Genomic DNA, 11,379 nt, shown 5'->3' with positions numbered 1-11,379 from the left:
GTCTCCGCCGTCTCTGTCCTGTCCTCTGGGCCATTTGGGATGTCGTCACAGTGTCCATTGGAAAAAGCCGACCAGAGATTCTGTCCATCTAACATTTATTCTGGTAGGTTGGTGACATTTTGAAGGGCATGTGCGACTTTATGGAATAATATATCAGCGTTTGGGGCTCGGGGAACTCCTCTGTCAGATTTATTGACTGTACTACTTCAGGTTCAGTTTCAGCATGGTAAAAATGTCCCGTCCTCCCCTCAACTTGTCATTAAACAGAGAGCCGGGTTTGGAATTACTGACTCATCAACATGTGACTGAATTTGGGAATGGTGTGATCACAGTGTGGGCAGGTTTGTGGCTTTAATCAAACTGGATTGTTTTAAAAGTAATCAGATTACATTAATATTAGTATAAATCTGAAGTTTTCTCTGTCCCTGATTGGCTGCAGCTCATGTCTTCTTTGGCCATCTGCATCTCTGATTGGACGAGCACCCCCTTTCTTTACTCCTCATTGCTCACTGCTCTGGCCTGGAGTGAAAACTGGAAGGAAAGAAGAAAAATGGGACAAAAACCTTCAGGTTGGTTTTGTAAGAGTGGGAAGACTCATAACAACATCACTGTGGTATCCGTCCCACTGTAGCCAGTCCATTAATCCTAATTGTCCCTCTATAACCAGTCAGTTTAGTTGGTCTGATATAGACACACACACACACACCCACACATTTCCAAGTCTCATGAAACATGTTTCGAAAAGTCCATTTTTTTTAGATTAATGCATCCACAACATGCACTTGCAAGTCTACAATAACAGAACCCACACAGACGTTCTCCACCACACCTCAGGGGCTATGACGGTCCTCAGAGAGGTACAGCCATAAGTCTGACTCTGTAACTAATTCATTAATCTGTTCCAAATAAAACACGTCCTGGTGAAAATGAGAGTGTAGAGCAGAGGGACAAAAGAGAATCATCCTGGGAGGAAAAAGAGAGGATGGTGGGAAGACAGACGACTTTGAACCGTCTGATCAGGCTTCTTGTTTAGGAGCCACAAAACAGGATGTGATGTCACCAAGGTTCGGTAGGGTACATCTACGGTTGTGCAGGTGTACAGTCACAATAGAATATTCTCTGTGTATGCACAAGCTAATGCTATTCCAGCCAGTCAGCAGCTTTTTCAAAGGACTGGAAGACTTCCTGCGACGCGACACGAGGCCACGCGCCACCTGAGAGAGGACGGGAACTGCCGCCAGCTAAACACCAACACAGGAAACGTCCATTCTGCTGACCAAGGGTTAAAGCCGGGGTAAACAAACCGCTGAGAGCGGAGTTCCCAGTGGTGTCGTGAGTATGCAAAGCAACGAGAGCACATGCTTTATTCAGCAGGCACGGATGGTTGATTTCCGTCTGACCTCTCTCCGTACCGACGGTAGCGATGTCGGCTGAAGGGCCACACAAAGGAGGAGATATGATAGCACTGACACAGCTCGCAGTTGACCTCTCGTTGTAGAAAACGCACTTATAGTGACTACAATGTGATGGATGCAGATGGAACTCTTAGGCCTCTTTTACATTTTGCATCATTCATGGTTCCCCCCGGCCGGCTCTCTGCCGTGCAAACGCCACCGCTGAGCCGTCATGTGGAATATTCCCTCGGCTTCCTTCATGACCGGCTCGCTGCTGCTCATGTCATACTCAAATATTCACAGCATAACAAACCATCAAACGATGGGCAGGAAGTTCCAGTTGTGCTGGTTTGGGGGATACATCATGCTTTTCTCAGGAGAGTAAAGTGGGTCTCGCCTTCCTTTTACACACTCGAATAACCAGCGGGGTACGAAGCCTCTCAATGGGAGTCCGTCTCCGTAAAACAGCCCTATTTTTTTCATTCATTTACACAGTAAGGTCTTTTTTTTAGCCAAGGCAGATGGGTATAGTGGACACACTCCCAGTCAGAAGCAGGTAAAATAGAAAACGGCACCCACAAACACACCCTATTTACAGGAGCAGAAATGTAAGTAGTATCTTGAGAATGTGGATGCTGAATAGAGACCGTTTTTGGGTCAACAGAAATAATTAGAATACCGGAAAAGAACTGTACGCCTGAAACAGTGTCTAATTAAGCAAAAGATGGGAGAAATGCTTTAACGGAGACACCTGCTGACACTTTTGCCACTTATTAGGATGCAAAAACACGATGTTGAGGCAGCGGGAATTTATATAAATTGCCTTTTCGTTGTAGCATCGAAGGCAAAAGTGAGGTTTACTCAGGGAGGTTTCGCATCAGCAGAATTTCAAATCAATTGCCGCTCTTCTTTTTTTAGCATTAGTCCTGATCAATGTAATCACTGAAATAACTGTGTCCTGATCTGGTGGCAGCTGAGCAGGAAACGTGCATTCCGATGTTGAAATAATCCTGGAATCATCCAGTTTGGATCATTTGATCCACTTCATTTATAGTCCAATGGTTTATGTGACAGCAACAGAATTATGGGTAATAATCCATTGCTGGCAGTGGAGCCTCCAGACACATGGAGAAGGAATGTGATAAATAGCTTTGAAAACTGTCCATCTATTAAATTCTTTTTTGTTGTTGAAAATGTTACTGCTATCTCAGCTCCCAGCCACCAGGGGGCGCTTCACATCTTTTCATGCAGGTAATTGAAGCTCTAAATGTAAAGGCTTTTTCTTCTGTGAAGAATTTCAGCTTTAATTCAGAGGAGCACATTGATCAGCAGGAATAAAACCTTCAGATGAAGGAGCTGGCTGCGAGTCCTCTTCTTCCCGGTGACTGATGAGCAGCACTCAAGAGTAAAGCTACGCTCCATAAAAGGTTGCGAGCAGAAATATGAGCGCATTAATAACAGGGGACACATTCTTATTCATACATGCAGGATAAAGAAGCAAACACCTACAAGAAACACCATCAGTGTGTAGCTGTTCATATATACTCTGCCTGGACTTAATATTCCAGAGCATGGGAGCGTAGGAAATATATACCGAAATATATACTCATTTACCGACAATTCTGGGAAATGAGGGAGGAAAAACGGGAGGACAAATGACCCATAATGCCTTTATCCCGTGTTTACGACTGCTGATTCCTACGCTGTTTGCATGCTCAAATTCCTCCAAGTATGTGACGTTGTTCTTTGGCGGAGGGAAGGAGAGAAGTTTGTAAAGAGTGAGTTGATTTATGATAAAAAGAAGCAACAACGTTTTTCCTTAAGCAGCTAATAATAATGCGCTAACACCACCAAATCCAGGACAACTCCTTGTGCTTTAGCATGGCTGCAGTTTGTGAGCATTCTTGGTACAATTTTATGCTATTTGAAATCATTTCAGGAGTTCAGGTTCAAATTTTAGTGGCGACCGACTGTAAAGTTGCAGATTATTCTTTGAAACTCTCGCTGAGAACATTCACGAGGGGCTTCTATTGTTAGCAACGCTCCCAAATAATTTAGGCATTTATGCAACACAAAAAACATGAACAACAGTTTCTCCTGTTTTTCCTCTTTGTTGCCTGGAGGCCTGACAGCGACATGGCCGACCGTCTTTAGGATCCTTTGAGTTGGTCGTGTAAATGCGTCTGCTTAAAGGCTCAAAAACTGGGGAAGTGAATTCTTTGTCGGAGTTCAAAGAGCCGGTTGGCGCCGTGTGGGATGAATCCGCGGGAGCCGTCATCACTGGATAAGATGTTAGTTTAGGGGGGAGGGGTGTTGGAGCGCACGTCTACCTTTTTATTCTCTTGTATATTTAGTGTTGCCTAGTTAAACATGGACTCATGCACGACGTTCATCGATCCATAGGGACACAGACGTGTCAAACTATGGACGCGCCTTAATCTCTGTCTGCCTGGGGGATTACAGCCTTGGACAGAACAAATCCAATTCATTCTTATGAAGTCACTACTGGAAAACAGGAATTTATACCACACAAGAGGAATCTCAGCACATAAAGTGGTTTAAATTAGACAAAAAAAGCTCAATTTATTCAAGCTAACGTGAGAGTATTGGCAATGAATCTAAACCTCAGCGCATTTCTACTTTCCATGAAGGAGGGCCCCAGTAGTGGGATGAGATTTTTCAGATTCCCCAGAATTCCTGCATCCTGAAGGACAGTGCATGCCAAAACACACCGGCACCATTCCCCACCCCCACTAAACTGCTGTTTTTGCAGATGCTAACTTGTTATTTTATTTCCAAAAAGCTACAGGTCAGACGGGCACCCATAGACACCATCATCAACTTGATCTAGTTACATTTTCCAGGAACTTTGAGGGACAGTAGGAATGAAAAAGCACACAGATAACCAGGAATTTTTTTTTCTTCCAGGAAATGAAAGTTCCAGGGAACGTTGCTGGAAAAAGGGGTCTATGCCTATATTGACACAGAGAGCTGATTGGGTCCTCCAGGCACATTTGAATAACAGTTAATTCACGTGGATTGACTCCAGCTTGCCTCCATATCCAGGGGAGGTGAATCTGGATCTGGTCCAATCTCATGGACCAGCGGAGGGGAGTCAAAAAGCAACTGGTTGGGAGGCGAGTGCGACTCCAATTCTAACGATGGGAGCAACTCTGCATCTGTCACCTGTCTACAGCATCCACCAACCTCCACCAGGATGTGATCTGTTTGGACTGGTGGTCCCCCCCTTCCCCCCCCCCCCGCTCCATCAGTGTGACTGACATCTCCAGTAGCGGCGCACAAAATCAAAAACACATCCCTGGTGGGAAGAACATGCGTCTTTTCTCCCCCACCTCCCCCACTGGGCTTTAAAGGAGAAAGGGGAGGTTGAGCTGACGTCCGGACTGGACGTGATGGACGTTTCTATAAAAGATACGGAAAGGCGGAGCGTGACGGACATTTCTATCACCGAAATATTTTACTGCGCGCCACACAGCCGGCATTGGCGACAGAGAGGGAGAGAGAGACCGAGCGGAGAATGAGGAGAAATGGATTCAGTTGATAGGCGCTTTTGTTTTTTTTTGACTGACTCTTTTCCTGAGCGTCTGTCTGCCGCCTCCTCCTCCGCAGGGCAACCTTTCATTAACAACAACAGTAATAACAATAATAGTGAATATTGATCTCCGCCCTTGGGGGCCTGTCATTGCCCTGGAGAGAGAGGTGAACAAAGGAAATGGCGTGTACAATCCTCAGTGGCGAGGGAACATATACGGTTACGTAACCCCTTTACATTTAGAGGAGAAGAAGAGGGTGAGGGTGGAGGAGAGTGATGAGCAGAGAGGGAATATGTTAAATCCTGCAGCGTCACACGGAGCAGACCTTTGTAATGGCCGCTTCCTTTCAATTAGCACACAACCTGGCAGTGAATCTCATCAAAGACGGAGCGTTCCCTACATCAAAGCCCCAGAACCTTCCACGCGTACCATGAAAGCAATGTCTGAACGCACGCGCGTGTTTCTTTTTGTGTTTCAGCCCATAACTGTTCGGGTTGACTGACAGGTGAGAGGACAGCTCTGCAGAGGCCTTCACGAGAGTCGGCGGCAGAAGGTGAGCGAGTCCATGTAATGCCTCTAAAATTCCCTTCTCCACACGCTCCAAGTCACAGTCCCTTTACAAAAGGCTGGCAGCACATTTGAAGAGTTTCAGCCCCATTTTGTGTCCTTTGATGGGAACAAACGTGCCCAAGAAAAACCAAGTGGAAAAACAGGCTCGGACCGTTTTCTTGGTGGAAATTTCAACCTTATTCCTTATTCTTTGCCTTTTGCTGCCAAGTGATGGTTTCATCGGCTCTGGTGCTTTTTCACTTTAGCATGTTTAAAAATCCAAACTTCAACACTAAAATGGGCCCATGAACTGTGTTTTGATGCCGTATAAAGTGAAAAGTGCGAAAGATAGAGGACAACACTACACACATACGCGCACACAGCAGTCCACATACATGGGTGTCCACATACACACTGTGACAGCTGTGTGTGTGTTTGTGTGTGTGTGTGTGTGTGTGCATCATTCTCTCTCTCTCTGAGCAGGCAGAAGGCCAAAGTGGGTTTAACATGCATAATGGGATTTCACACTGCAAAGTACACACAACTCACACACACACACACACACACACACTCTCTCTCTCTTTCTCTCTCGCTCTTGGACACACACACTAATGTTGAAGATAAACATGTCTAAAAGCAATGTGTGATCCCAGACACACATGCACACACTCACATGCACACACAGCCACTCTGTTATGAAAGGACTGGTCATATTTTACACATGCTAAGCTAACGACCTGTGCTGCTCACACAGAATCATGTTGGACTAAAGATGATGGTGTTAAATGAAATGAGAGTGACCCCCCCCCCCCCCCATCCCCACTGAGGGACCATTTACAGTCCCAGTCCAAGAGTCCATGTGGACCCAGGCCCCTTCCTGCTATGAAGCCACTGCACTAATTACAGTAATGCCCAGGCTACAATTTAATTCCTGCTGATAATGAAGAACAATTCCAGCCATAAATGTAATCCCTGAAAATGTTCACTCTGCTGACATCTGAAATTTACTGTATCATTAAGTGCAATAAAAAACAGATTTATAGCATAAATTAACTCGAGAATGCAGCTTTAGTGATGATAATGCAATCCTAATGTGCATGCACACACAGGCACACAGACACACAGACACACAGACACACATCTGTTTGTTCTACTACCCTTGCGAGGGCTCTCACAGATGTAATAGCCCATTACCCAGAAATTAATTTCATTTAACTCTTCTCTTGATGTAACAGCCAAGTCCTCACCTTCAGACTGGTGAGGACCAGCCAAAATCTCTTCACCTTCCAAAAAACTGTAATATGCATTCTCATCCTCACAATACAGCATGTGCAAAAGCGCGTGCACACACACACGCGTGCACACACACACACACACACACACACACACGCACACACACACACACACACACACACACACATACCTCCTAGTAATAGAATGCACAGCTTATGGGCTCTGGTAGGTGGACCGTGATATGGCCTGTCTCCGAACTTTAGAACTTTAGAAGTTTGACTTTAAAACTTTGACAGACAACGGCTCTGTCCCATAACTCACAGAGAGAGCGTCTTATTCTCCTTTTCCGTCCCAGCAGCCTCTCTCTCTTTCTCTCTCTTTCTCTCTTTCTCACTCACTCACTCTCTCATGCACAAACAAACAGCCAGAAACAGCTGAAAAAGCATCATTCAGACACCTCAAGCTGTTACTTTCCTTCCTGTCTTACAGGAGCCGAGTGTAAAATGTTATCAACGCAACATGAGTGCGTCCACTCAGCAGAAACACACACTCACACTTACACACACATGCACACAGATATAGATAGATACATATAGAGAGAAAGTCCCAATCACCCCTTTCGCACTGCTGCTATTTCCTGATAAACACATTATGGTGAAAGTATTCATCTGACACGTAACTCTAAGTGTGTGTGTGTGTGTGTGAGAGAGAGAGACAAAGTGAATCTGGACATCCAGATGTGATGCTGCTGCACTGATCCAGGCTGTTGTTATCTAGTGAAACTGCCGTTGCTACATTAAAGCTGAAGCGTCACCATTTTCCCGCGTCCACCTTGTTTCGAGGAACACACTTACAGCCGCAGAGTGCTCGACGGCGTACCGGTGGTAAATGAGGTGTGGGCCCAATGCACATTGTTAGCACGGTGGTACATGGGGGAGCTGGAGAGTGAATGTGTATTTGGGAGGGTTGAACTGGTGCATGTGGAAATTTTACAACCTTGTAAAATGATTCAAAGCTGAAGAACGACGGTGTGAGAACATCCTGTGATGGAGGCAACATCAGCTGGAAGAAATGAAAGAGAATCATCTCTCTCTCTTCTCTCCTGTTCCGCGCTTTTGCACCAGAGATGAAATGTGTCTGACTTTTATAATGGATGAATTTACAGTGAGCAGATGGTGTTTAGCTCTCCGTCACGGATGAGCTCGTGGCTGGGAGAAGGTGGAGCAGCTGAAATCTGAGGAGACACCAGTTCAGCCAACTACACCTCAGTTCTGCTGGATCCAGACAGATTAGCCAGGCCTGCTGATTGTTAGCCACCATCAACTCATATGGAAAAACACAACAGCCTTTAAAATTCTTGAGTTTAGTCTGAGGTGTCAGCAGGTTAGGTCATGTGACACAGATCCAGAGTTTGACCTTTTTTACGTTTTACACATTTTTTTCCACATTTTTGTCTGTTAAATAAGACCATTTTAATGAAGAAGTAAGGAGATGCTAAGATCTGTGACCCCCAGAAGAGCTACAACAACCAATCAGAGGATCCAGCTGTGAAATCAGGTCTCTGTTTGGATGTTAATGTAAATTTTCTCCATAATTTCCACCCATTTCCTTGAGTCCTTGTCATGATTGTGGTGTGGATTTATCCACCTGAATAAAATCGTGGTTTATGAGGTCACCCGCAGGTTTTTAATTTGAACACAGACCCATAAATAAATACTGGTTCTGGTGACAGAACATCAGCGAGGTCCTCTCAGAGCCGCTCCACTTTATAGCTGACGAAGTTTTAGGAGTTTTCCATTAAAATGCTCTTTAATAAGATAATCAAATGTTTCTGAAATGCTGAGATGAAGAGAGTTCCTGCAGCAGTCTTGCTTCCTCATCTGGGTTAACTAGTTTAAATTCACTCCTGTCCTGTGTTGAACCATCTCAAAACAGCCTCCCATCTCTGTCACAAATCCATTTGAGTGTTTTTTATTATTATATTTCTGCCTGCGCTGCACTATAATGCCAGTTAAGCAGTAGCTGCAGGGCTTCAATAGGCGCAATGACAAAACAGGACGTTGCTTTCATTTAAAACGCACGCTTTTTATTATCTTTGTGAGGACTCCCAATGAGAACTCGAGCGTTTCTCGACCCCTTTTCTCAACTTGACTACCACAACTAAATACTTAAACAAGTTACCTTCACCTTTATGACCCTTTTAACCTTCTGACGACCCTTTGAAGATGCGAGGACCAGTCAAAATATCTTCACTTGGCTAGTGACATTAGGATTGTGGCACGTACAGGAACGTGCACACAGTCGTTTGAGTCAAACACATCAACAGTTAAACGCCGGCGTTTCTGATCAGGGTTGGACTTTTGCTGCTTATGTCCCCACAGCTCCGTCACTTTTCCAAAGGCCTCTCTGACGTCTTTAATGTCAGAGAAAAATAAGGCATATCTACATGAACACGCTTTGAAGATGGGGCGGAATCTGTTGGATTACTTTTCCCACCATCGGGATCATCTTATCACATATTTTTATCATTTTTCATACTTTGTGTAGGATTTCTGCGCTTTGCAGTCTGCTATATCCGCTTTTATTAACTCATACATAACAAATAACAGTTCTTGTAACATATTTATATTTATCGTTTATTGTTTATTGTGCTGTTTAAAACAGGACAGCAGGGAAAAAAGAGTGTTCTGAGTTATGGGAGCCCTAAAAATAAACACGCACACACTAAATATTACACTCAAAACATGCCATGTGTGTATTCCTGTCAGCATAAAACATCCATACAACAAACACACTCTTCTTTTAAGAAAACACTCAGAGGACCTTTGAGAGCTTAATTTAATCTGAATCCACTAGAGGTCACAAAGGGAAGTGAGTAAGCAAGAGTCTGAAATCATTTTTCAGATTAAATTCTATATTTCTGAGAGTTTCACATAAGTCAAAAACACACTTGAAAGCGAGAGAGCTATTTTGTGTCTGTGATTGTAGTTGACCAGACCAGACCAGGCCAGACCAGGCCAGGCCAGTGGAACGAGGCCTGCAACGTGCGGGTCTGACCCAGAGAGAGCCAACACTTTAAAACATAAGCAAACGATCTGTTTCAATCCGCCCAAAACACCTTTTATCCAACAATACTGTGTTAACAAGAGCCATTGCTTTAATTATACAGCCTGGACATGACATTTATATCAACAGTCCCTAACTTCATTGTCATGTGACCATTTGAGGCTTGATGTGTGTATGTGTGTAGAGAATGAGTGATAGAAAGGTTAATTATTCCAGACAGATGGTATGTGCTGCTAAATCAAGCTGTCTGAGTGTGCGCGCATGTGTGTGTGTGTGTACATTAATGTGTACATGCCTCCTTAGGCCGTAATGAGTTGGTGTCGGCTGCTTGATGGGAGGGAGCCTTGACCAGTCAGGCATCATGGGAACCAGCAGGCTCATTATTTCGGGTGTGCGTGTGTGGGTGGGGTGGGGTGGTGAGGGTGCCATGTCTGTCCCCTGACTCCCACATGGGAAAGCTGCCGTGCGACAAGCGAGACAAAACCGCCAGCAAACGAGCGAGAGGCGAGGTCAGCGCCTCATCACGCCGCGGCTTCATCTGACTCCATAAAAGCCAGCAGAAATCTCACCAAGGTCAACTCATAGTAACGGTGACTCAGGCAATGATTGGAAGGACCCACACAGAAGCTGTATGTGTGATTGTGTGTGTGTGTGTGTGCGTGCATGCGCTTGTGTGTGTGTGTGTTTGAGAAAGAGAGAGAGTGTAGCAAATTTGATGACACTCAGTAAACCTTTTGTCTAAACCTCATAAAATCTGTTGACCTAAGAACACCGCATCACTAAATTGACCACGGCAGCACCCACACTCAAACACTCTCTCTCTCTCTCTCTCTCTCTCTCTCTCTCACACACACACACACACACACAGAAGCATGCCTGCATGCTTTAATGCATTGTTGACCCTCAGAGACATGCGTCATTGCCACAATGCTTCCATGCATTACATACATAAAACATGAATTCCTGTAAAACAAAATGCTTGAGCAAACACGCGCACGCGTGCACGCACGCATTTCACAGGAGTTTGCAAAGGCAGACGGAGGCAGCAAACACAATGTGATAAATGTGTTTTTGCACCCTGAGAACACGCAGAACTGTAGCTTTCTCACAGTTGGAGAAGCAGAAGGAGCGCGAGCCGGTTCAGGACCTGAGATCATGAATTAGACAAATTTCTGCCTGTTTTCCTGAGTTCCATCACCGCAAGACTCTTGCTTTATTTCCCAGCATTCCCGCCTCTCTCTCCTTTCTCATTAAATGCAGTCGCTGTGAGTTCCAGACTGTTAATGTGCGAACGTGCAAGGATTCGCTCCCCCTGATGAAGGCACAGATAGCGGCGAGAGAGCCGACCTCTGCGATACGCTAATCCTGACAACATATCGGCCGGAATGCCGCAATCACGGTACCCATTTCCCAAATCCCCGGTCCTCTGCTCGTGTTTTAATATCGGCGCATGCAGACCCGTCAACCAGCCAGTCTAATCGATCTCTGCATGGTCCTGCTCCTTCCCGTCACATTTAAGTAACATTAAAACAGCTCCAGAGATGATGGAGTCGAAGCAGACGGGCACGTTCGCACCGGCAGGC

General features: G+C 45.1%; 1 long non-coding RNA gene across 1 annotated transcript in view; it reads right to left on the bottom strand.

Annotated features, from left to right (window-relative positions):
• Positions 1 to 29: 29 nt before the first annotated feature.
• LOC115253229 (uncharacterized) overlaps positions 30 to 11,379 on the bottom strand; it is a 55,056-nt gene continuing 43,706 nt past the window's right edge. Inside the window, exon 3 of the long non-coding RNA XR_003891511.1 lies at positions 30 to 531. This is a non-coding gene — a long non-coding RNA (uncharacterized lncRNA). The remainder of the gene's footprint in view (positions 532 to 11,379) is intronic.

This window comes from Takifugu rubripes, chromosome 17 (assembly GCF_901000725.2).
Source record: "Takifugu rubripes chromosome 17, fTakRub1.2, whole genome shotgun sequence".
Taxonomy (NCBI): Eukaryota; Metazoa; Chordata; class Actinopteri; order Tetraodontiformes; family Tetraodontidae; genus Takifugu; species Takifugu rubripes.
This window is presented reverse-complemented; position numbering and strand designations above follow the sequence as displayed.